The sequence below is a fragment of the Lonchura striata genome, chromosome 3 (assembly GCF_050655825.1).
Source record: "Lonchura striata isolate lonStrDom1 chromosome 3, ASM5065582v1, whole genome shotgun sequence".
NCBI lineage: Eukaryota > Metazoa > Chordata > Aves > Passeriformes > Estrildidae > Lonchura > Lonchura striata.
In genome coordinates, this window is record NC_140705.1 from 105424958 (window position 1) to 105452472 (window position 27515).

Sequence of the window (27515 nt, forward strand, 5' to 3'; positions counted from 1 at the left end):
GTGAGGTCACTTGAGTCAGATGGATCATGGAGAGTAGATCTGCACTTTGTCCTTTGTCCTCTCCAAGGTATTATTCAAATATAATTGCTCTGTACCTTGTGTGGCATTTGCTAAGATTTTAAAAGTGGTGCTTTTGAACATTAGCTTAGGAGAAATTCTCCTGACCAATATGGACAGGTATTTCCATAAGGCATATTGTTATTTTAATCTCATGTAAATAGTGGCAATTGTGAATTATCCACTAGAGTAATTTTTTATTTTATTTTACACTTTATGCCCACTATACAGATTATTTAGGTGACAGCTTTGCTAACTGAACTAAGACTATATCTTCACAATATTAATTTTAGGATATTAAAAATGCTCCTTTAAGCAAGACTGTTCTTTCCCATTTTTGACAAAAGCACAGCTAGAAACAGACTCCTTCATGTCTGTAGAGCTTAGTACAAGCTCAGATACATTACAGTGGTTTCAATTTAATTTCCACTAAATTAATTTATCTCATGTTAAAATGTTGCTGGAACGTACTATAAGAGACTATTTAGACACTGTAAGGATTTGGCATTGCTTCCATAGAAGCAAATAACAAGACCTGAAAGCAACAGACCACTAATTAATTTCCCAAATGTACAGCATAGTAATGCTGAAAAATAAAATAACAGAGAAGAATAAAGAATAAGAGATAAGGTGTATCTTACCATATATATCAAGTCTTTCTTTGGAGATGAGGGATGATTCAATTGAAGGATTCAATAAAAGACTAAAATTTAAATGAATTTTAAAAACCATTTAAAATACATGTAGAAATACAAGATTTCATCCAGAAACCCCTCAAGCTTTACTCTGTGTTCAGCAGATATAGCAACAAAACAATATGAATATCTATTTGAAATTAAATTTCTCTGAATTCCTTTCACCTCAACTCTGGTCTCTAAAAATCGTCATTCTGTTTTGACCGCTGTACAGAAACTGTGATTTGATATCTCATTCATAGCCCAGCTGTGCAGAAACTCTGTTTAGTGCAAAGCTTTGCAAAAAGGAAAAAAAAAATATCTTATTTGACCATGAACTTTAGATGATCTAGTTAGCGTTACTGTCAAGCATCCCGCGGTCTTTTTGAAAAGCAGGACTTGTCCATGTTGCCCTCTGGCCAACTTCAGTGGGATTGAAGCACTAGCGAGAGCCATCAAACTGCCTGACAGCTTGTCACCAGTGAGACTCCATTAATTTACACACATTTTCCACTGTTTGGCATTTACCATGATAACTCTTTTCTTTCCAAGCAGCTCCTGTTTGCATTTAACACTCGGGTTAATTTTCATCAGAGTTTAAATTTAGCCATCAGTTATTTCAGGGGAGCTGTCAGCCAACATATGGAGGAAAAAAAATCCTTCTGAATTTATAATAAAGTGGAATCTGTTGAATGTGAAACAAAAAGCAACTGCAATATACTGCAAGGCCCCGATGGGGGGACCAGGGTCAGCAAAGAATAGCAGAGTGGATTAGTTGTTCTATTCACCAGAGTGGCACCTGAGCACCTCAGGAGCTTCTTGATATATCAAAAAATGATGGAAAGACACAGTTCAATTTGTCCCCCTTTTATAAAGGATAATTAACCTGTCAGTCTTGCTACTTTAACAACTTCATTAAATTGGAGCAGAAATGGGTGCAGGGAGCCCCTGTCTTTTTCCAAAATGAGCACAGGGCACTTGTTTAAATCATTGAACAACCACCTTCTTTCATCTTCCTCTCCCTTAGAATAATGTGATGTTATTTTAGAGTTTTTTTAGGTGAAATTGAGCACCCTTCCTTAAAATATAGCACTAAGCTTGCTGTCACATGGCCAACACTAGGAATCATCTTAATTCAAAGGATGAAAATAATCAGGCATGTAAACCAGGAAAACTGCACCAGTTAAAGAAGGTGCTTACAGGGTTGCTGTAACACTTCCGGTACACCATGGTCCTTCTCAAAGGTGAGATGACTTTCCCAGGTAAGAAGGAAAGAAACAAAGAAAGTCTCCCTTTCTTCTGGAAAATTGTTAACATTACAATTTGTGTTCTGAACTGGACAAAAGTGCCGTCTGTAAACTGGAAAGTCTGCAGGCAAGTTTATATTGAAAAGATGAAAAATCAAATTAATGTGTACACTTTTGGAACACGTATTTAGGATTTAATAAATAATAGTCCTTATAAATAATTAACTGAATACAGGCTAAGTTACTGGTCAGTCCAAAATCTTCATCTGGGATTTAAGTGTACTATACCATTCTGAAGGTGCATTTTTTGCACACTGTAATATTTTCCTCTCCAAAGCCATTTTATGTGCACAAAATATTTAAAGATATCAGAGGGAAGGAAATTATTTCCCAGAATATCAGCTTTCATAACAACAGGAAGAGTGAATACTCCCATATACTGCACTGTAATCTTGCATGTTAGAAGTCACACATTTTCTTGATCATTATTCAGAAAATCCTGTTGATATGCAAAAAAAAAAGAAAGAAAAAACAAACCAAAGCAGACCCCCACCCCTTGTGCCTAGTTCTATGCAAAGAATTTCATCAATTTTATCCAGAAAAAAAACCTTTATGTTACCTGGCCAAATCTTAAGATGAAAAGAATTATATATATTCACTTATTGCAGGGGTGACATGAATAAATAAATATTCCATGATCTAATTATATGTTGAAATGATACATTAATCAAGTTAAAATAATTACCTATTGTTGGCTTTTCCTTGCTCGCTTGTTTGGTTTTAAATGTTGATATTCATCCCACCACATAAATAAAACTCCATGGTCAATGAGAACAGAATTTCAGCACCTGAACAAACCAAAAGGAACATAATTGGAAGTTATTGCCACCACAAACTTCCTGTAAGAATAATAAAACTTACTCTATTTGTATGAATTATTTTTATGGAACATTTTGATATCTTTTAATCGTAAGTGACCTACTAAACAAATAATGGGATTACCCTCTAATTAATCTACAGACCCATAATTACATTTTCTTTTTAATATTAACATTCTATTTTTAGAATTGTATACAGATTTGTAACTAAATTTAGAAGTAATTTTGAATTTAGAATTTTAATTTTAGTTGTAAAATTCAGGCACAGAGACTGAATATATTAATATGCCAGGGCAGAATTATGTGCCACACTGGACTTTACCTATATAAATATGCACAACTGGTTTGCTGCACACATGAAAAAAGGCATAAAACAAATTAATTTAAAATATGGTATTATCATCCTCAGTCTGATGAAACAAACTAAATACCAGATAATCTGAAGTTGTGGGGAGTGTTCATCCACACAATAATATAAGAAAGTTCTTTGTATTTCAAGTAATGGAGAAGCTTAATTTCCTATTATTTTCTGATGTCTGTTCCTTAGTAAAAAAGCAGCTGAATACTGATAAATTGAAGACTGATTTTTAAATACTTCATAATCAGGAATCTATTTCGCAAAACATATGCTTGATGTACACTTTTAATTAAACACTTGTAATGCAAAACTTTCCAAACTGATAAAAGGCTAAATTTTTCCTTCAGTTATTTGCTAACTTTCCTGGTTTTATTTGTAACGTATTTTTAAAGAGATATCTGGTGGGTTTATAGCCTTCATTATATAGATAAAAGAAGTGCAGCCCCAAATTTAACATAGTAATTGATTTGGCATACTTTGTATCATTCCAACATAGACCACTGTCTACCTGCATTTGTAAACAGAAATTAAAAGCTTGATAGTCTCTTTTACAGTGTTCCTGGGAGAGTCAGAGTGAAATTCAAAATGGCAACTGCTCTTGCCACTGGTGGTTTTCCAACTTGTACACTGCCTCAAAAATTGGGGTTGCAGACATGGAATGTCATTATTTCACCAGAGCACTGACATCCCACTTTTTTATACAACTTGGCATGTTTGTTGGCTTTTTCTTTTAAATAAAAGCCTAGGGCCAGAAAGAGAGGAAGAATCCTGTGTTCTGTTAGATGCACAAGCAGGGATAGCAGGAGAGGCATAGCAGTGGGGAAAGGAAATAGCTCAATTCTTTGTGAAATAATGTTAGAAGTGTTACAAAGGCAACAAAAGTGAAAGGCTGTCAGTCAAGGCTTATTGGACATCCACTAAAAGAATAAGACAATAGGTGCAAAGTTTGAGAAGTGATTACATAGATCTTGCTCTGTATTTGAAGTATAGGGGAGAGCCCCATGGTAAGGTTCATGTAATGAAAATGTACCCATTTGGTGTCTATGTATTTAAAAAAGTATGGATATATGGAGGTGTGTATGTGCATGTATATATAAATCATTTTATATACAAATGACTGCCATTCTCTTTCATTCTCCAGCACTCTTTCTCTTTTACCTGCTCAGATGTTATGATTTCAGATACTTTATACTATTTTTTATATCATACTCTTACCCATTTATATTTCTGGTTTAAATTTTAGAGAAATATCTAAAAGATCTCCTATAAGAAAATACACTTATCAACGTAATTTAGTAATGTCAGATATTTTAGTGTTCACTAAAATAAGTGTTTATGAATGTATAAACTAGGGGAATTATGATTACTATGACTGGTAGTAGGAAAGCAAGAAAGTTCAGCTAGCTGTGGATAGAAAACCCACATGGATACCAGAATGGACCTTCATGTTTAGAGAAATGTTTAAATTGTCTTAGATTTAATAATTATAATTGATACACTTTAAAATCATGGGTCAGCTGTTCAGTAGCTGCAGTGTCTTTATAAAACACCAGAAAATTTTTCCTTTAATGATAGTATTTAAATTGCAATTGGTTTGTTCCAGCCTTAAGTGAGAAATGCAATTAAAAAAGAGTGAGAAATGCAATTAAAAAATAATGAGAAATACAGCACTTGCTGTCCCACATTTTCAATGAGTATTAAGATTCACTAGTTGTCCCCATATAACCATATAAACCTGACACCAAATTAACATGGGAGTGATTAGGAGTTGTATTAACATCCTAACTACAGGCCAAGTCAGTTTTAGGTCAAAATTGAAACTTCTTAGCTGATTTTATTTTTTATTGTGGTTTCAATGTCCCTCTTATCCCAATATCCTGCACTGCAATATAAGATAAAAATTTAGGAGTACTTGATGCAATTGGGCTTGCAGAACAGGATCTGGAATCACATCAATGCTTTGGCCATCATTCCTTCTCTGGAGAGAAGAAAAAATCCAATTTATTCTCTTCTGATCTAGAAGTAGCCAGATTGTTCCAGTGATGTTCTAAAATTCCAGCCCAGAGGAAAATTACTGGTACATCTCAGAAAACACAGTAGTGTGGGTATACTTGGTACTATTTCATCCTAGTTACATGAAAGTTTTTCATAAAGTCAATACTAACCTCAGTGATCTGACCTGATCCTCAGTGTAAATGACTTCTAACTCTAGTAAAATGCCAGGTTAAAATATTGATACCTTTTCTGTTTTAGAGCCCTCCCATGCTCATGCTGAAAATTTCTAAGCTCCTTCCTAAAGCTAGTTGCATCTGGTGAGCCATTCAGCAGAAACTCAGTCAAGTGTGATGGAATTATAAATCAGTAAGTTCAATACACAGAAGTGAGAAGATATTCAAGAGCTGTAAAAACTATCAAATCCATCCTTTTGCCATCACAATACCAAACTTAAAAATATTTTCTCCAGAATGGTTTTAAAAGACCTATTATATTATTTCCACCCCTTCACTTTTGCATATTTAGACTAAACTTTCTGCTTAATTGTTGCCTGTGATATTTAGACCAACTTTATCACACTATTGGGCTTTAATCCCTTTTTCTCCTGCTTTGGCTAGTGAACATGGCTACTGCTTGAAAGGTATTAATAGGAGGAGACTAATGATGTTTTACATTAATGAGTCTCTCAGTCTGAGAGAGGCTTAATCCTGGAAGACACTGCAGAGGAGGGAAGAGACGGGTTCCTCTGGGCTTGCAGCATCAAAAAATCCACAGGAGTTTTACTTGTTTTTTGTGAGGACCACATAATTTAGATAATGTATATGTAAGGCACCTCAAGGACTCCAGAATAGACAATGAAAAATGGATTTAGAGTAGTTGGTGAGTAAGATGCAGTGACAGATAAGAGAAGAAGGTGTAACAGCCTGTCTGTAGGCTTTGCTGTTTTCAGAGACTTTTGAGTTTGATTGGACAGTGCACCAGAACAAACACTTGAGAGAGCTGACAACTCCCCATTGTTTTGGAAAAGCACTATGAGCATTTTTGAAACAGATTTTTGACATAATCTTTTAAGGGTGTGAAGGGAAAATATTTTATTAGATTGTGGTCTTCTGACCCTCTTACTTTTAATGGGCATAGAGAAGCTAGAACTAATTATTTGGTAACTGTCAGATTTTTGTCCACCGTAGCATGAAATCCTGTTGTGATGAGCATGTGATAACTGACAAAAAATAATCATCTGCTATCAAGCCTGAGGTTCTGCAGCTGCAAAATAGAGCAGTCTCATGAAATGAGCAGTCCCATAAAATGTCAGTGATGCTACTCACTGGAGAAAGATTGCAGCATCACAACCTTACACAGCCATCTAAAGCAATAATGTGATGCTATAACAAAACAAAGTCGACAGTATAGATGAGAATGACAGCCACAGTATAAATCCAATCCCTTACTTCTGAAAATAAAACTGGCTTTCTCATTGATCTTCTTTTTGAACACATTAATGTTTGCTTTTATTATCTTGTGGATGTATATGCATGTACAGTACCTTTCCTAGTAAGCACTACAGAAGGGCCTTTTATATTTTTAAAGTATTAATTTTTTCATTTTGAATGCTATTTCAATTTTTGGAACTTTCATTTTTGCCAATATCTCTCCACAAATTCCAGTTTTTGGGGTGTGACACCTATTCTGGCACACGCAGTCTATTAATTATAATTAAGGAAAAGTAACTTTTTATTGACATGTCAATTCCTAACTACAGTGAAAATAAAACCTCTCCTTTCATAAAATAATTTTTCATGACAGATATTTTATTAAAAGTGTTGCTTGCAGATGTGATCTATTGTACATGGTAAAAAAAATTTAAAAAGCAACTGTATATTTATGCAGAAAAAAAGCATTTATGTCTCAAAATGCAGTTGGGATTCAACAGATATTTCAGTGACTGATGTATCTGCAAGTATGTAATAAGTGTCCTTTTGTCAGAAAGATGATTATAGGGAGACCAAAGCTTTATTGTCCAGCTAACCAAAATAAACAATTTCCCTCAAATGTAATTTTATCTGACTCTGTATCCTAATTTCAGATAGGCAAGATAAATACCTGGCTTTGGAACAATTCACTCAGCAGAGTTTTAGTGGATGGGAGGAGGGATGGAAGGAGTTTAGATAAACATGGGCCACTGACAAACATGGAAAGGTAGTGGTGATGTTTTGCTCACTGGTCATGTGATTAGAAGGAAACCACAATTCACTTCTCTTGCCCAGATTGCTGCAGAAGCCCATCCACTGAACTCTCTGACCTCCAGACTGAGCCTTTTGTCTCCTGTCTCGTAAATAAGAAAGTTTTCTGTGTACATAAGCAAGTTTTGGTGAGAAAGAAAGAGGAACCCATCCTAGATTTGTCTGGAACCCACTGACTATAAACTTGAAAAAGCCTGTTATCCTGCTTCAGTGACTTAAAAGTGCAGGAACGACCTCTCTGGGGGCTGACCTGCATGAGGCCGTCAAGATGATCCTACTACTTGCAAAATTCAGAGTTAATCTTTCAGGAGACTGAACTCTGGGTCTGTGTTCAACCAAGGAGACACAGCTGACTTGCCTTTGTTCAGATTTTTCTAGGGGTGGTCTGCTGCTAATACTCAGAAGGTAGTGGCTGTCTTAAATACTGATGGGAATGTCTGTTCAAATATTCATCACAGAATGAAGTTAGTGAGGCTAAATGACAATTGAAAATTTCAGCTCAGGTGCTTTGCTTGTAGCCACTTCCACCAACATACATCTTCAGGGTTAAGAGTCTATGACATGGGCCAAAATAAAATCATGAAACAGCTCTTCAGTGGTCAGAGATAACCTAGCAACGTATATTTTTAGAAGCTTTGGAACTGCAGGGGCAGACCCATCAAAAGTAATTTAACCCTTACTATTTGCTTTGTTATGTCAAACCTATCATCCTGCTTAGAAATGAGAATTTCTTCAGCTTTATACAGCTAAAGGAGCTCCTGAGCAGAGATCAAAACATTTTCAAGCTACTGATGAAGTGGAGCTTACTGCTGTGCTAGGTTCTTTGTATACCTAACATACTACATGTTTTTGAGGCAGGGAACATCTGGAAGGCTACTGTGTATTTGTACCCCAATTTATATGCAAAAAAACAATGAGCAACCTGATATAAGTGCAGAAGTTGAACCATTCTCTATCCCATGTAGTTGTGACGTGTTATTTCTTACAGATCATTAATAAACTCTGTCATTTGCATTAACCAAATCTTTTAGCTCCACTTAGGAGGGTGCTCAATGCTCAAAGCTATTTTCAGGTAATTCAGGATTAATTTCTATTTTGAAACACATTATGAAATTGGAAATCTATGTAGAAATATATGCCTTTGGAGAAGATAAAATCAAGCAACTCTAGATAGCTCTCCTGGGAATTACAGAGGCAGTAATTCAGATACAAAGGCTCTTCTAATTCCTGTATCCCAGTTGTGTTCAACAGATCAGCCTGTGTGGAGTGCTCTCTTTTTCAGAGAGCCCTCTTGTCTGGCTTCAGAAAACCACTGTAAAAATGGAATTTAGAGAAATGAATCTCCTATTAATCAACAGATCAAATACGTTTATTTCCTCTGCCAAAGTAAGTCTGTGAACTCTGTAATTATTTTTTTTTTGCTTGCAAAAAAGAGCTAACAGATCAATCTTGAGTTTCTTCACTGCACTTCTTGTATAAGAGTTAATACAAGACAGGCAATTTACAAAAAAATTACTATAACTTATTCTCTTGCTATTACATTTGCAAGCACTACAAGGCAATACATACTTGATGTATTTGCATTCCACTGCATCAGAGTTCTCTCTTCAGCAGCTGGAACCTGGATATTTATGCTGCGCACTGATTTTTTTAACTGTGAGTGCATCTAAATGTAAAGAGTTGAACATATTTTAATAGCATTCATAACTCTGTGAACATACAGTTACAGTTAACTGTGTGTGCACAGTTAAAATTATTAATACTATTAAAATTTATTCAACTCCTTATATTTAGATGCAAGCCTATTAAAAACCTACTCCTGACAAATGAAAGCTGTGTTCCAGGTAACCTGATGCTTCGTATTTCCCAATATTGTTGCTGTCTCCGTTTGCTGACAGAAGTAATCTACACACAATAGATTAAGTCACATATTTCAGTAACCACCTCTGTCTTTCCAAGTGAGCAACCCACTATGCTTGTGTATGGGGAGGCTCTGGGAAAGGCACCTGTGGTGAGGAATGAATATTCTAATGTTTCTGAACCTTTTGGTGAAGGTGAAGGGGGCTTGTTGAAAACATTGCTGTGAGCAGATGGACCCCTGAAACCATCTGCTATCGAAGCAACTAAATGTTCAATGATGCATTACGAAATTATTTAGCTCTCAAAGAGCCTGAAAGTAGTTAGTAATGATGGCATCTGTACTGAGAGCAAACAACCTATTTATATATGATCTATCACTTCATAAACCGTTTGGAGCCCATCTTTCCTTAAAGTAGCAGTAGCCTTGTCTATGTCCCAGAATAAAATATCAAGTTGTGTGCATGAACTTGCAAAATCCTATCTAATTTTTTTTTTCCTTCTTGTAAGAAACACATACCAGCTCTTTGCTGGTATATGCTGGAGTGCAAGCTTTTTTTTCAGTAGGAAAGATTGCACTGTATTCTAGAGCTGCTCTATCAGTGCACAAGCATAACAAGTACAAAAAAATCCCACAAAACAGTAATGTTTTAACTCAGGTTTAATCTAATAAGGATCTTATGTTTTTCTTTCCTATGAAGAATTTCATCCTATTTAGTTGTATTAGTAAAGTAATAGGTATTGAGAAATCAAGTCTTCTAAATATGAATTCATTTTCTTATCTACTTAGATGATTCTTATACATTATATAGTTACCATGGAAACTATTAAAACTTGTTTGTGTGGATTCAGTTATGTCCCATGTATGTAGTCAATTACTTACTAAATATATAAAGATATTATACATTGGATTATAGATGTTTTTGCACCTGAAAAGCACTGTATTTTTAATTATTATTTTGTTTCACAAATTTCAACAAGAAATGAGCTTTAGATGAAAATCTATTTCAGCTTAAGTGATATTAAATTACTTTTCTACTCCAGATAATCAGAACAGAGGAAGTTATTTCTTTTGTTCACTTTCTCTCAAAATTACTAAGCATACTTAGAAACTTGCTTAAAAATTGATTCATCTGAAAGCTCTTTCAGCTGTATTACAAACCTGGGTTTTAGTAAAATCTCTGTATATAAATATGAGAAAGTGCAGCTCCAAGTTTTAAGCAGAAATACCCATTAATACCAACAGTGACATATCAACATTAATATCAAACAGCTTTTCTGGTCCAATATCTTTGTTGAGGTTTTACAAGTTATTTTAATTCTTTATTTGGAAGCAACAGTGCTGATGCAGAAAGCAAAGAAGATTTTGCCCAGGGAAACACATCAGACTAATGTGTAAACTGTAATTAAGCAGACCTAATTGAAGAGATATGTGGAATAAATAAATAGACTCCACAACTTGGGGTAGTTATGAAGTGGGTATGTACTGTCAGTGCCTGGCACAGGTGAAATATCTCTCTGAAAACTTGTGCTCCAAGCCTCAGTCTGACCCACACCTTTATTCACAAAGGTGTTCCACATGCAATACATTACACAGTTTTTCCATGCCTGTCCTTGCCTCTCATGCTAAATAGGTCCACGCCCTTCTGGGCACCCGTGGTTTGCCGTGGTGGTCCTGTGGGGGTCTCTCAGGGTCCTTTGAGGCTGAAGAATTTGGTCTTCCTCATGATTAAACTTTTTAACTTTTCTCCTTTGTGTGTGTGCTTGTAGTCCTTTGGTGCTTATATGAGTACGTCTGTCAGTACTGATAGGTTTGGAGACCCTTTATCTGGGCTCTTTGCATCCCTAGGCATTGTTCTTTGTGCAAGAAGCTTCAGAAATTTGCATTTTCCTATGCCCGTTTTACCATGGCAGAGGTTTCTTAAGTAAAAGGTTAAAATTCAACACATAACTCTACAAGCTAAAATATAAGTTTTTAATTCATTTTGTTAACTTAAGTGAACTCTAAAAATCTCTATTTCATGATCAGGCCTAACTTGGGCATGGGCAAGTCCCTTCACAAGAATGGACTGCCCCATTCCCAAAATCTTCACTGGAGCAAAATTTGTTCCCCTGCAGAGGAAAATACACATTGCTAATCTCTGAAAATTGAGGAACAGTCAGCTAGATATCACTGGCTATCCTGAGCTGCATTCCCATTTCTTGCTCATTTAGTCTTCCTCAGAGACTGCTCCATCCTCCCAGCTCAGAGCAGCTCCTACTGCAACCACCACCTCCCCTGGGATGCTTTCCAGCCTCAGGATGGCACTGCCTAGACTGCAAGCTAGTCTCTAGCAGAGATCCCATAATCTGAGCAATTTGGAGCTTTGCAGTGATAGTCCATGTAAGTGCTATGGAGAGGCAGAGCAGCTCCCATCCACTCCTGTGCCACACCTTCTCCGTAGAGACTGCACACAGACTGTTCAGGATCCAGCTCTGAATAAAGCCTTTGCCATGTGCTTACACTCCCAGAAACCAGTTAATCTGTGTATATTTAACAATCAAACCTTGCTCAGAGCAATATAGTCCTAAATCACTTTAATTTTTGGGGGAAACAAATACTTCAGTCCCGAATATTTTGTCATGGGTCACTGCAAGCTTAAATTGACTATATTTTTCTGTGTCCTATCAGTTAAGCTTCAGTTTAGCAAATTAACATATAGCAAAGATGTTATTAAACTGTTAAAATGTTGAAAGTTGTTACAAACTTAATGTGACACAGCATAAATTTATTCCTTACAGGCTTTGGAAATGTGAGCATGTGGGAAAGGGAAGATAGGACCAAATATCTGCTTTAAATCAAACCTTTTTCATAGAATTAAACTATGAAGATTTGCAGGAGTCTAAGTGTTTGGTGGAATACTCTCCTGTTCTTCTCTACAGACTTTAGGTCTACTTGACAGAGGCTGCAATGAGAGTAGGACTGAAAGAAAAATTGCCCCCCTGATAGCTACACACACCACAAAAATTAGAGGACTGAAACAAAGGGCTGGAGGGTCTGGCTGACACGCTCTATCCCTTTCCTCCCTACCACCTGTCAATCAACCACCAGTCAATCACAGAAATCCACAATCAGCCACTTAATGACAGCCAGATGGCATCTACTTCTCATGAACTGTACTCCTGAAGTCATACTTGCTCCCTGTAACTAGCAGCATTTCCCATCCCGGTAATAATGAGGTGTTTTTTGTATTCAGACACAGCCGTGGTGCCTCACACCTCTGACAGGACAGCCCTGTGAGCAGAATACCTGCTCTGCCACACACCTTGTTTTGCTTTGGAGAAAGAATCAATGCTGCTTCATCCCTCAAGCTTTGATCAGGGACAGGCTTGCTGGTTTGTGAATAAGAATTGAGAATAACCTGGAAATTTTAGCTGGTGTTCATTCTGACTCCCTTGTTTCTCTGCAGTCCTGACACAGGGAAGGAGTCCATGCGGAGACCAACGTGATCTTCTTCACATCGGTTTACCAATGATTTCAACCTTGACCCAAAGGGAACACTTATTCTCGAAGTGACAGGTAATTTAGCTTTCTTGCTTAGTTCTGGGGCTCTCTTGTGGTGAATTATGTATAGTGCTTCTGTGATATGGACCTTTGTCCATGAAGGAACCAGATGAGGCTATTAAACTGCTTTTAAAGGCATTTTATCCATAAACACCAAGCAGTCATGAGGGTCCTTTTTAACAAAAAGTTCTGCCTTTTTTCCGCCACTGCCTAAGGACAAAGTGGCAAACTCAGTTTTCAAGTGACCAAGTTTGGGCCCATCAAGCATGAAACTGGATTCAGACCTTACTGAAAGTGCTTTTCACTGAACTGAGGGGAGGCCAGAGGTGTTTCTCTGTTAGGTGATGGTTATTCTGTTACTGCATTACAGCAGGTACATTTCAGTGACATAATTGAAGTTACAACTTGGCCTCTAAGGAAAGTAAAAATCTTCTATGATCACCGTACTCTCTGAGCAATACTCAGAGAGCGTATGGTGGTCACAGATCTTTGTTTTCTAAGAGGCATTGAATTCTGTAGAGCAGGAGAGGCTTATTTATGACCAAACTGGAAAAACATGGTTCTGGTGTGTCAATTTTAGCCTGGGATGGCCCCACTACTGACCAGCTCTGCAATATCCAGCAGCTCCCACCTTCTTTATTAAAAACTGCTTGGAAATGGTTCTGTACAGCTGAGAACGATAAGAACTGTATTTTTAGGGAGTATTAACTATGGATTTCATGACTCGCATGACCACATTTCACAGGACCTTTAAAAATGTACAAGCTCCCTACTCACAAGAAAGTAACTATGTTTGCTGCTCAACAACACAAAATTACTTTGTTCAGAGTTCTTTCCACAGTTTATTCAGTTCTTCCTGGCAATTTCGGCTCAGGTGCATCCCTCCAACTCACTATCACTTCAGGTGCTCAAGAGCTTCCCAAGAAGATTCCTCCCTGCATTTCTCCTGTGCTTATGTTTGTTGCCATACCAAACACACAGTAGTGTTAAATATATATTTTTTTTTCTTGGCAATTTTAAAAGTTTCTCCCTCAAGAAATCTTGGAGGGAGATTGCTTACAACTCAAGGACGGGCAGATTTTATCCATTAAAGATGGGATGTAAATGGAGGCAACCTTCCACAATATCCCCCCCTCCCCACATATACATACATTTCCAGCCTGGTTTCTGGAGTGCAGACAGAGAATCTCATTAGGAATCTAATATAATAAGGGCATGTAGATACTGGGGTTGGGGGGTTGGAAATCAGATTAGCTTCATTACTTTATTCTGCACCTCACAGCGCTTCTGCCAGTGGACAATTGCATTAGATCAGAGAGGAGATCAAAAGGCAAAAACTCCCCAGAAATGCTGCTGCTCATTGTCTGAGACAGGAATGGGAAGAGTGCATTGTTGGAGGACACAGACCCACAGTAGATACCAGACACATTTTGGAAGGGCAGTAATTTTTTTCTTTGAACTTTGCCTATTGATTTTTTGGTGTTTGCAAGGCCAGTCTGGATTCCACTGCACAGAGACATGATGGAAACTAAGAAACTTGTTCAAGTGTAAGCAAGTGGACACCCAAAGAACCATGGGGGAGATGATACTCTAAGTGACAGACAGGTCCTACCTTCAGAGCTGTAGTGCTTCAGTCACCATTCTCTTTTCCATAGGCACTTTTTTTCCTGGAAACCTTTCAGCCTGGAAGCACCAGCTCAGTTGAGTTCTCTGCTTCAGCGGGGATAACCTGAGAAAGGAACACAAGGCAGTGTGTGCCACTTGCCTTATAAAACAGTAACAGCCCAGTCCAGTTCAACACCCTCCAGGAGCAGTCTTCCTTTACCAGTTCTGAGGGGACACAGTGACCACAGAAGCAGCTTAACTGGCTGCCCTCAGTTACTTCAGTCCACACAACCAAGGTCTGACATAGTTCCTTCAGTCCTGAGAGTGAGGTCCAGACTCCCATTTCATCTCATATCACACCTTGCCTGGCAGTTGTGGAAAGTGGGCTGAATAAGACCTCTTGATACAAGAAATGACAATGTCCTCAGTAAAACATTAACACTAAAAGTTTAACATGCTCCTTAGTTGCACTGAGGAACCAGTCACTGCGGATTGCTGCTTTTGTCAGCAGAGAACAGGGAAGATGATGTTCAGCAACTTCTACTCTGCATCTCTAGCTTCCCTTTAAAGAAGTCTAGACATCTAAATCTTGATCAGAGAGCAAGTTTGAAAGACTGACTTGGATGAAAGCAGAGTAAGAAGTCCCTGGAGCTCAGACAGGGCAGGTAGGCCATGCCGGCTGTATCCAGGAATGTTTGATGCACTGTCAGATCCTAAAGTATTACTTCTATTCTTTTTCATTTGCTAGCATTATGCATATATCTTATGCACAGTTGGTGCTTTTTTTTCTTCCACTGCCATTTTCTTCTTCATTACTCCTCATGGAAGTTCTATAATTTAAGCAAGAAAAAGTTCTGAATGCTAAATGCTACTCCTATGACAAAAATTCTACTGCCTACATATCACAGAAAGATAAATAAAAGGGGAAAAGAACACTGGTGATTAAATGAGAAATATAAAGTGGAAATACAGCTTATGTTACAAACTAGGTATTGCTTATGAAAACATCCTCTAAGGAAGTAAAATCACTATCAACTGCATAATGCTCACAGGATTGGCTTACTCATACTGCCATACACTTGGTGAAAATGTTACAGAAGTCCTGAATTCTATTCTTATTATTGCTTCAATATTTAATCAAATGTCAAATTCCAAAACATCTAGCCATTTGTCCTAGAAATAAATAATTTTTAATACTCTATTTTGTGGTTCATAATCCAACAATCTTCAGTTGGAACAAGCAAAAAAAGAATCACAATCTATAAAAACCTAAAAGTGCTGTTTACATAAATAAAGCGGTCATACTCTTTATAATTTCTATTTACTGAGACTATATCTTTCTCTAGAATGCAAAAGGAGTACAAGTTTTCATAGGTCATGCCAAGTTCACATATGCTACAAAATTGCTGGTAATTTAGTAGCATAAATGAACATGTACTATAGTACTCAAGTGTCCTCTTGCCTCATATTCTATGCCTTTCAATACAATTTTACCCAGTCAAAAATTTTCCCTAATTTCAAAATAAGTATGCTCATTTAAAAGTTTTATACATACAGCAAGTACCCAAAAAGATCATCTGTTTGTCCCAGCATTTATATTTATTCCTGTCAAATTCCTCTTCTTTTGAGAAATTAGGAGTTCAGTTCTACAGTTGTCTGTTATTGCCATTAAAGGTACACCAGTAAAGATTGTATTACCATGAGTGAAAAATACATCTGCTTCTTCAGAAACACATTTGCAGATGACAGAGAAACAGAAGGTATTAGAAAAAATACAACAAGATAAAACCCTGAGCACTCAGGGGTAAGAAAAGACTAAACAAAGACAAGTTGCTTGGGGCAGTCAATAACACAAATACTCCAATAATGATGACAGCAATAGGAAGCTTTTTCAAGCTGCTTTTTTACAAGTCTATACAGAAAAATCTATACTGCAACTTTTACTGTCAGGGGTATCTCTTTATATATTATTCCATATTTTCAAAGGTCTAATAAAAAGCATGCTTTAGGGTTTCCACAGGCACCACGTACTTTATCCCTACCCTACCAATACCAATCAAATAGAAAATATTTTCCCTGAATTCCTCTCATGCTCCCTTCTCTCCTTGTTTCCAGGAGCATGTTGGAAATATAACAATTTTCCTGTGTGTTAACTTCTGAAGTGCCAGAAAGGGCTTGAAGGCAAGATGTACTGATAAGGAGAATTCCTTTCTTAAAAGCTCAAGTCATTGGGCAGCTTTAATTAAAAATTGTATTGATTTTTTTCCACTGCTTTTAATGACAGGCACTAGTCTGTGACTTCCATTGTTAGCCATTGACAGTTTAAGTAGTGAAACAAAGGGCACTTATACAGCACTTAGTGCAAAATTATGACTGATTAAAAAGTCATTTGTCATGGTAACAGCATCTGCTTAGACTTTGCAAATTTTTGAATGCAGTCTTGCACGCGGTGTGTGGGAAGGTGTGGTACATGCAAGTCTTCCCAACCATGTCCCTCAGCAATTTCAATGCATTATTGAAGTGCCATGTGAGTCACGTTTTTTGAGCAGATGTTAGTTTCTCACAACATTTGCTTGAAGAAGCTGGAGCTCTGCTAAATCTTCAGTGTTTGGCTATACAGGGAAATGTAGTAGCAAAGTGTGGTCAAACCTTCCAAACATCTTACTAGTCTCAGAAAAAAATCCAATAATTTATTGTGATTTAAAAATAATTAACTCACAGTTCCAGTTCCTCTATTTTCCTGTCTTTCCCAAGGCAGAGACCTGCCTCTAGATGTGCCAAGGGTGCTTAGCAAACCAAGGGTGCTTTAGCAAACCAAGGTGCAGAAAGCCAGCTTAGTTAAAACAATGTTTCTCAGTTGCTCTCCAAATGCCAGTCCAAAGGAGATACAAACAGAATTTAAAATTTAAAAAACAGAATTTAAAAAATCATTCCTCTATATTAATTAGTGATACTTACTTCCTAATAACAGTAATATTGTAGTTCACATACAAACATCTACAGAAATGGCACTGACCGTCACTGTGCAGGGCAAAGCTGAAAGAGATTTGAGAAATTTGAAGGACATTGAGCACAGAAATGACAGTGGGTGGAATTTGAATATTGCCTTCCGGCCAGTGTCAAATTCTGGGGCAAACAAGCAGTCTGCAGTCTTATTCTTCTGCATGAGTACACAGAGAGTTTTATATCTGTTAATTCCTTTAAAAGAAGCTCCAATTGCATATTCTAGACCATTTCCTTTGCATCATACACATGTTAGAATCTTCAATCATTTCCTGGAGGCATTTACCCATTATAAGCTGAGCCTAAACATTATTTCCAGAGATGGTTGGTGTGTTTTTCACTATTTCCTCTTCCTTTGTCTGGAAATTACTGGGAGACATTTTTTTTCAGAAAGATCCATTGCATTCGTTGTCCCTTGCTTCTTGACTGCTGTTTCTAAGCTGTCATTTTTAATGGACTTCAGATCAAGCTGCAGAAAGTACTTTGTGCACAAATATATGCATATATATAAATTTAATAAATTCACATTATGTTTACTCTAGACATTGTAAAAATGTGCTCCTACTTCTATTTTCTTGTATCCTTTTCCCAGATTTCACCCTTTTCTCTCTTCAGAGGAAGTGAGGCCTCAACCTTCACTTAAGATCAACTTCCCCTATAACCTAAGTTTTTAGGAAAGAGAGATTCTTGTAGCTCAAGAATTTGAAAAACACAGGAACAAAGAACACTATTGCTATTACTCATAAAGCACAGTTATTCTTGTGCTGGTAGGGAAATAATAGACTACATACAGTCAATACAATTTTTGATAAGACAATATTATCCCTCTAAAGTGCTGTTAAAATGAATTTGAGCCAACAGGGAACACTTCTACTAAGCCAGCACTTTATGCCATGCTAACAACAAGGTTTTGATTTCTAGTCAATCACTCTAGAGTCAGTCATATTCTACAGAATTTTGTTTAGAAATCATGTTCATTAGTGTAGATATACATAGGCCAATTAGTTGTTTTCTCCCTACAGTCAATGATCTTGATTAATAATATTTATAAAAATATTGTACTTCCCCTTCCTCACAGAGGTTACAGATAGAAATTAGTTCAGCTCCTTCATTTTCTGATTTATTTTTAAAAAATCAAACTGCCTCATACTCAAAGAAAGTTGTTAACAACCCCAAATCCATTAAAAGAGGGGAGATGGAAATTCTAAACGGCCAGTGAACATCACATTGATTTGTTAGCAGCAAAGGCATAGGCAGACTCAGAAATATTTGAGTCTGTTGTAATACCTGGGAATGTTTTCTTACTGTTTTTTTTCCTATATCTAATTCCTGAGAATGTTTTTATTGTGCTCTGGTCCTCAATTTGCCTGCTAGATTCTCTACAGATTACAGAAGAACCAAAATTTTGCTGAAGTTCATATCTCTCTTAAAGCTGGGTTCATTCCCATTTCTGACAAGAAGACTGGCCTTAAAAATTCCAGTTTGGTACAGTTTCTCAGTGGCAGGATTTTGAATAATTTCCAGTAGATAAAAGATATTTTCCCTATTAATATGAATTTAAATAGCTGAATTATATTGACTAAGGTTTTATGAAACCTTTTCTGAGCTTTTAACATGTATCAGAAATTTTAGCTGTTTTTAACTAAGTCAAATGAGCAACAATCTCAATATTTGATGTAGTTATAAATAACTAAACACTGTGCTTTAGCAGGATTAGCAACTGTAGTACCAAGCAGCCACAACTGATTCTCTTGCAATCTACAACAGATTGTTGCTTGGAAGTTTTCTAGAAATTTTGGCCTAGAGTTTAACTTAATGTTAACTGACTTATGTGCCATAAAAATTCATAAGACATGGGAAACAGCAAATGAATCCTTTGTAAGTGAACTGTAATTATGTATATTTTGTATGTGGTGAAGAAACTAACCATGTAAATGATGACAGCTAATTATATACAGCTCTCCTGGGCATCAGTATCACTCTCCCTGACAGCATACTCCTCTTTAAGGGTTTTCCTTCTCTGTATATAGGCCACTATTTCTGAAACTCCTTAAGGGAATTATGCTGTTACCTTTGCACTGGTTAAATGAAAACTAAATGTTTTTTATCAAAGAAATCCTTAGTGTAATCTAACTAATTTCTCCCTTATTGTGCTAATGAGTCAAATCCTGCTCTTCTTCTTACTGGTGTCAAGCCAAACTAATTCCAGTGATTTCAATGAAGTTGCTATGGATTTACACATGCAAAGCTGTCACTAGATATTTGGCTGCTGGTTTTTCTCCCCTGGGAGAGCTGGAGATTACAGCCTGCAGAAGGAACAGCAAATCATATTTGGTCACACCAGGGTCTGCCATGGAGGGGGTGGGGGAATGCTATATGTGAGGAATTTGTGGGAAGTAAACCTTTTAAAATCTCCTGTGGAGGAATTCCTTCCAACTTCTTTCAGTTTGAAAGAAGGGGGAAGTGTGGGAGGTGGGTGAAGGAATGGTGAGAAGTGGAAAGGAGGGCAATGCAGGGATGAAGAGATTGTCTTCACAAAAATCTAACTTGCAAGATTTCTTGCAGAATTGATCAGTATTTCGGAACACATTTGAAAAGGTGTCTGGAGACATTGTCTATGGGTGGCCACAGCCATTTTGACATCCCTGCATCTTTGGAGCACTCTTAATTTCCAAAGCTGTTCTGACTTTTCACAAACAACTTTCTCGACTTTGAAAGTATGCAGAAGAATCTACAGTGTCAGGGATTACAGGAGGAGTAAAGACAGTACAAGATGCAGTGCTTGTGTGTAGATTTGTTGTTTCAAAGATAAAGGCTGAGATTATACTCTCTCCCTTCTGCCCTGATCCTCTTGAATTTATGGAACTGGACTGAGAGGAGGAGAGGGGATGATAGCTGTATTACTTAATGATTAAAAATTGCTCATGCTGATCCTGGTAGGCTATTTCCTCTCATTGCTGTTGCTATTGATCCACAAGGAGATCTGGATTTGCTGAACAGTCCTAACTGGAAATATACTGGTCATGCAGTGTAGGTAGTCTGTTACACAATGCTGAACCTTGCCATGTTTCAATAACACATCTTATACGACTCTCACTAGTACCACATGCGATAAGAATTGAATGCATATGAATATACATAAATACATGTGATTGCTGTCTCTTGGAGGCCTTGCAATTTCTGAAATTGTTGTCAGAGACCCTTCATTGCTAATAGATTTTCTGTTTCTCAGTGTTTCTCAAAATTCTCTCCTTGAGCCCCAGAGGCCTGTGAGAAAACTTATTCTTGCTAGAACTGCAACAAAGTACATTTCCTCTTTAATGAATGCCCATAGTAAAACCAAAGCAACAAGTTTGCATCTCTTCATAAAATTGTTTCAGTATTTCTGGTATTGTAAAGGATCAAAATTTCTGGTATTGTAAAGGATCAATTGAACTTCACTTTCTCCCTGCTGTCAAAGCCACTTTTGTGCTGCCCAGGCAGCATGTTCTCTTCTTATGTGCAAGACCAAATCCAGCATTAAATGTGGTTTCATTCCAAACTGCCTCCTGACCCTGTCACTTTCCATAAGGCAAGTCTAGTGATGCACTTCTTCCACTTGCTCTTGATCCTGCAGTCATGATAATTTCAGACTTTGTATGTAAGATGTCTCAAAACCTTTGAAAATACTGACCCAATTAAAGAATTATTTGCCTCAGAAGCCTCCTCTTCTTCTCATGAGCACACATATGTTCCTACCTGATACTCCTACCCCCATTTCATAGCGGATTATCTCATTAAGCAGCCATCAGTCCTATGAGTCCTAAGATGTTTTCCAAGGTCACACAGGTAGTTTTCAGCCGAGTCAGGAGTAGTTCCCATCTCCCAATTCCCAGCTCTATGCTCTGGCTACAATTTATTTGGAGTGATTTGTACACTCCAACAAACAGATTCACAGAACAAACTGTGCATCTTGAAAAATGAATACAACCAATTGTGTTCAATAGCAAGACATTTATTTTATATTTATGAATATGTCTTATGATTTACAGACTGACTTCATACTTTATTTCAGCCTACACATGATCAGCTTTTATGGTGAAGATAGGAATTGCTTCTTAATTTCAGAAGAAATATTTTAACTCAGATTTCTCCTTTCTGATATCTGAAACAGTGATAAGGATTTGTAATTGTTGTTGTTTTTTTAATAAATAGAGATGTTCAGCAATCTCAGTGGGTGTAAATTAGCATTCTTGCTTATATATCAGTGGAGTTACACCATTGGTTCAGATCAATCCAGAATTTTATTGTAGCAGCATCCCTTGAAAAAAATAAAATTAGAAAATTACTTAAAGACATAAGTTAATCATATATCTGGGGTGCAATGCACATTTGGGATACAATGCACAGTCATATATTTGGGGTACAATGCACATTTGGGGAAGGATAGAAAAGGTATTTAAAATTTAAGGAAATCTGAGAATGGCAGGATCTGAAATCCCTGTAGATAATAAAATATGAGGGAGAGAGATACATGATTCTTACAGTAGGTGCTTTGTTTTGTGTATAATGATATCTCAGATTAATTTTCTTTGATGTCTGCATCTTTTTTTGTTTCACGTGAAAGAAGATTTGTTGGGTTTGTGGCATTCACTGTAAACACAGGTGTCTTGGGAGAGCTGCAGGTGTTCACCCTCCTCAGCTTATTCTAGTCCCTATAGGTATGGGGGAGGGTGGGAGGGCAACTTGCCTCACCAGAAAAATATTTTCTGCATGACCTTGAAAATAATGTGCAAAGCTCTGAAGCATGTGATTATGCCTTGGCATGTGAGCAGTACTTGGCCAATATATGACCTAAATGTGGTTTTCAAGTGCATATGCTGGGCTTTTCCCTTAGTGTTTTCATTTATTTGTTATGCTTTTTGCTTTACTTATGGTAGAAAAAGGATTTTCAGATGTGTCAGTATTCACTGATATCTCCCTTCTCTAATCAGGAAGATTTCCTATACCAGCACATCCCTTGGATATTACAGAATAATTTAATACAGACATAGAATCTGGAAACTTGGTCACTGTTTTACTTCCTTTGGTACATCTTCATTCTCTCTTGATGTCCCTATGAAGACAGAAAAGGTAACTTTGCACAGAAAGAGAGAAAAGCGCCCTCTCTCTTCTCCGTTCATCAAAGGCCTTTGGCCAAATAGAAACAGAATAAGCAGTTTTGCTGCTAAAACACTGAATTAGGATGATTTCTTAGCTGAGAAGGCAGCTAGCCCATGCAGCAGTGACAAAATTCAAGCGATGCAGCTGATGACAAAATCCATCTGATTTTTCTTGTAATGTCTCTCTTGCACATCCTTGCACATCCAGGTCTTCCTCTGAGCATGGCATCATTCAGAAGGAGATGTAGGTGCTGGAAGCAGTGAGGAGCAGGGTCACAGAGACCTGTGTTGCTCCTGGGATGTGGACACCCCAGAGAGCAATGCCCGTTTGGGGCAGAAAGAGGAAGATTCCTTTCAGAGCGTTGCTAATGATCTGCAGAGGAGCTGCACAGCAGTCATTTCACAGATACGATGGCAGGTCACTGCGACAGATGTTCCCAACATATGTGAAGAATTAATTACCCACTAGTAAACAAAATCTGTGATGCGGAGAGTCATTTTGTCCAAATTTCTTTCGATTTTGCTGTTATTAGGAGCTTAATTTTTCTTGATCAGCCAGACCCTCTTGAATTAAAGTGTTCCTTAATGGGCTGTACTGAACATTTTCTGAAGGGAAGTGCAGAGGAAAGTGGTGAGGAGTGGGTCAGGGGAGATGAGTTTTGTTGGAAGAGTTGATTGTGAAGCTGTACCATAGCGAGTGATTAGTCAATTATTTGGTTAAAAGGTTGGATGCCAGTAATATGTTTTTTTAAGGAAAAAAAATCTAATTGTTAAATTGCATTCAGCAGCATTTATGCTTTATTTTAGAACATCCAGTAGAATGCCTAAACCTTCTAGGGAAAGGATAATATTTTGAAAGAAAGAGCTTTTGACAAAAGGTTTTATTTTCCTTTTCCGTCAATATTCTGAATGCGTTAATGTCTCAGGGCCATATTGTGCCATTGATTTTTAAGCAGAACTCCCCATTTAAATCAATGGCAAAATCTGCTTAAAAAAAAAATCAATGGCATGATATGGCTCCAGGACATTAGAATGAAATTCTTATATTCATGACCCAGATAACAAATCAGAAGGCCATAAATCCCCTGCTGTTTCTTAAAACTCATTCAGTCCATCAATACTTGTAAACTAAATAGTGCATGGAAATGAACATACTTTAATAGAAGGGTATTGAAGATCAAAATATTTAGCTATTTTTCCTTGATTGTACTCTCATAAATTATCCCCAGTGTCTCAGTTCTTGGCACATTGCTTAGGATTTGAGCTCACTTCTCTCATTTGATGCACAAAAAGTAAACTGATATCACTCTCCTGCTACTTATTCTAAGACACTTTCTGTTTCTCCATTTTCCACAATCTGAAATGAATTATTTTCATGTCTGCCAAATTTTGTAGTACTGGTTTTCAAATTGATGTGATGAAACACATCTCTCTCACAGACTGAAGTTGGCACACTTTACAAAATCTTGGGCCCAGAAACAAAATCTGTTTAGCTACATTTTTTTTAATCCACAACATAAAAGTTCATCACTTTATCACTGACAGAGAAAAAAAAGTGAAATTGTATAAGAACAGTAAAATCCCTTCCTTTTGGCATTAAGCATTAGTAGGGGTTTTTAGCCCCACTTATTCCTCAATTTGGAAAACTGGAAAATTTTATGAGACCCATGAACTGCTCCTTAATACAAGATGCCTGAATTTCTCATCCACACTGAGAAACTTCAGGTGCAGAAAGAAGCTCAGGTTCCAGCAATGGTGAGAAGTTAAACTGACAGAAATTTGCCAGAATAGAATAAATGTTCAAGTGAAATCGAGGAGCACTAACATCATTATCACCAGAGGAGTGACTAAGGTGTAGTGATGTAACATCAAGTCTTAATTCTGCTGTGAATTTCAGTTTTATTAAGTAACTTAGCCTATCTTTGACTCTCCTCCGTTATAAATTTTTCTTTAAAAAAATCATTTTTTCTATCTCATTGCTATTTGGAAAGGACTTTGAAAAATCACACCAAAATTCCCCATAGAAATCTAAATTGTGTTTATCAATCAATTCAGAATAATTAAATCACACAATAAATTGTATCCACACTCTCTTAAGTGCCACTTTGTATACATGCACATTTTTCAGATGTGAATGGGTTTGTGTTTGAACTTTAAAAGATACCAATGCTGTTGAAGGAGTTATATTCCCAAAGGGTGTCTCTGCTGCAGTGTGAGATGTAAGTTTAAATCCTTTGTGGTCCTTAGACTACTCCACACAAATCCCTCCACACACACAGATCTCTTAGGTATGAGGGCCCACACAGAAAGGCACAGACTGAAGGTGGAGGGCTGCAAATAAGGCTGTGAGTGTGAGTGGGCTGAAGTTCCACATTCGTAGGGTAGAGATGAGAGCTCAGTTCAGCAAAGTTCACCAGCCAGACTGGTAAACTACTGTGCTGGACCAGTCACTTCAAGTAGTTGGAATGCTGCTTCACACCCTAATTATCATCACTTGGATAGGACATCTGGGATGCAGTACATCTAAGAGACAACTAATAGAGGGGAGGAATTAATTTAACAGTTTCAGAGATTAGTGTGGCAGTAGATTTCCCCTCTCTGCAGAGAGGGATTTCAGCTGAGCATTGCTTATGCAGAGAACATTGCTAAAAATATTTCAAGTGTGTAAGTCAGAGAATGTTTGTGTCACAAACTAATAGAAGATTTATGAGCAACACTACCCCTCAAGTGTCTGTAATACGGAAATTCAAGTTTTACTCAGATCATTCTCACGTTCTGATAGGTCTTACATGTAAAAGCACACAAAACTTCTATGAAGTATTATTGGTTCAGAATAACCTTGTGGTGAACGGTGTACACTGCTTCCTCCTCTTGGATCAAAAGTTTTCACACTACATGCAGAAAACATATTCAGAAGCAAGAAGAAAAGTGTAAGTCCCAAAATGCTTACATATGTCAGTGATGAAGACAGAAAACACCCTGCCTAAAAAGAGTTTACTTTTATTTAATTTCTTACTCTACTTATTGATTTTCTGACTATTTTTTCTACAGATCTGACCCATCACAGGAAGTGCAGATCTCTGAATAAAGGTACATGACATATGACTACAGCTGGATATTAGTTTTCTGAGACCAGTACTCGCATATTGACAGCTGACTTTTATCTAGGTAAGAGCTCTATGTGTTACGTGTTTCCTTTCTTCAATATACTTCATTTTCCATAGAGCTGAAATCTGTTTTCTGTTTGAAAGGGAGCTTGTGTATTTGTATGTGTGTGTATTTGTGTGTGTGTGTGTGTAAACCTGTTGGTTTTAAGCAAGAAAGGACTCATCAATACTTGCATTACAGATATGAAACAATGGCTCAATTATTAAAAGTGAGAGTACACACACATCTAAAGAGTAGGTCTAAGCTTGCCGTTTGCATTCACATAAAGCTACAGGACTACTGGAGTGAGGAGGTTCTACTCTGCTAACTGCAGGTTATAGGTGTGATCTGCTAATAATCACTTTGATCTGAAAAGTAAAGTGACCCTAAGAGAACTGTCAGTGCAATTCACGATCTGTCACAACTACAGCTTCACTTCCTAGCTCTTATAGTTGTAGAAAATAAATGTATGACATATACAAAATCTAATTATTACTTGGACTCTCTTCAAATCATATCAAATTAAGACCTCAGAACTTACCAAGCACCACCACTACTGCTGCCTGCAAAACTCTCTTCACCCCTGAAGGCCTTCCATCATGATAGAGTATTCTCTGTGTGTGTTTATTTTTTCAGCCTGTCTTCTGCCTTATTAGGTATGCAGTAAATAAAAGTTACATGTTTTATGGTCTTGTAAGCATATGAGTGATATTTAGTGCATAATGATACTTCTGAAAAAGTGCAACATCAGTGAAATCCTGCTTTCTGTTGATAGTTGCATTTGAAATAGCACAGCTCAACCTAGTCATGATGACATCCAACATATAATTATCAAAGCACGGATTTCAGAGTTATTATCTAAGTAAGAAAGTCATAATATACTGGAATAAAGGTTGTAGACAATTGATTATCTTTGTTCAGAGTCTCTCTCTGTTGTATAATTTTATCATGACTCTATAATTCAAAATGCCAGCTAATAATAATATTAATATGCCTCTCCACTTTGGTTCCTAATATTTGTTTACCATCTGTGAATATGAAAAGAAATTAAATGTTAGCTACAACTGGAAACCATCTCAAATACTTGAAACAGAACAGTGAGGACTTAAAGACCAAACATACAGCTTGGTCTTTATTATTGGTTTTATTCTTACTCACATAAGTAGTTCCTCTGAATTTTCCAGATTTTGAATGTCTGTTCAACAGGCAGCAGTATGGACTTCATCTGCATTAATTTATTATTCCAAGCAACAAATTATTAAAACAATTTTCTGGCTAATCAAAACCGTGCTTTGTAACCATCCGTGTGAGATCAGAATTTTTAATCACTCTGCATGGGTTGTAGCAATATGAAGAACAAGATTGAAAAATCTATTTTATAAGAAATATTTAGCAAATAAAATCTAAATCTCATTCAGAGCTAAAATCACTGTGAAGTATCAGTTATTCCATAATTGCACATCTGAAATTCTTTGCTACTCTCTTTGAAGTCTTTCTTAGCAACAGAGAAAGGTCATTTAAAATTACTACTGGTCCTATTCACTGTGGCAGCTTCTATGATGCCAAGAGCACGTAGGGAGTGGTCATCTTGTCACGACTGGAGCTGTGAAAGGACGAATAGGACACAACAGAAAGGTTGAGAGGATCAGGTTAGATCTCAGAGATCACAGCAATGCTGTGAACCAGTCACTCTCTGATGCAGTTCAGGGCTCTGGCCTCATGCTCATTCACACTGCAAAAGCCATTTGCAGTTACTCAGTCTGTGATTA

General features: G+C 37.0%; 1 long non-coding RNA gene across 1 annotated transcript in view; it reads right to left on the minus strand.

The window, feature by feature from the left end:
• LOC116183362 (uncharacterized) overlaps nt 1-27515 on the minus strand; it is a 112717-nt gene that overhangs the window by 80400 nt on the left and 4802 nt on the right. The window contains exons 2-3 of the long non-coding RNA XR_004147965.3: nt 14463-14579; nt 2724-2826 (exon numbers count right to left, since the gene is read on the minus strand). This is a non-coding gene — a long non-coding RNA (uncharacterized LOC116183362). The remainder of the gene's footprint in view (nt 1-2723; nt 2827-14462; nt 14580-27515) is intronic.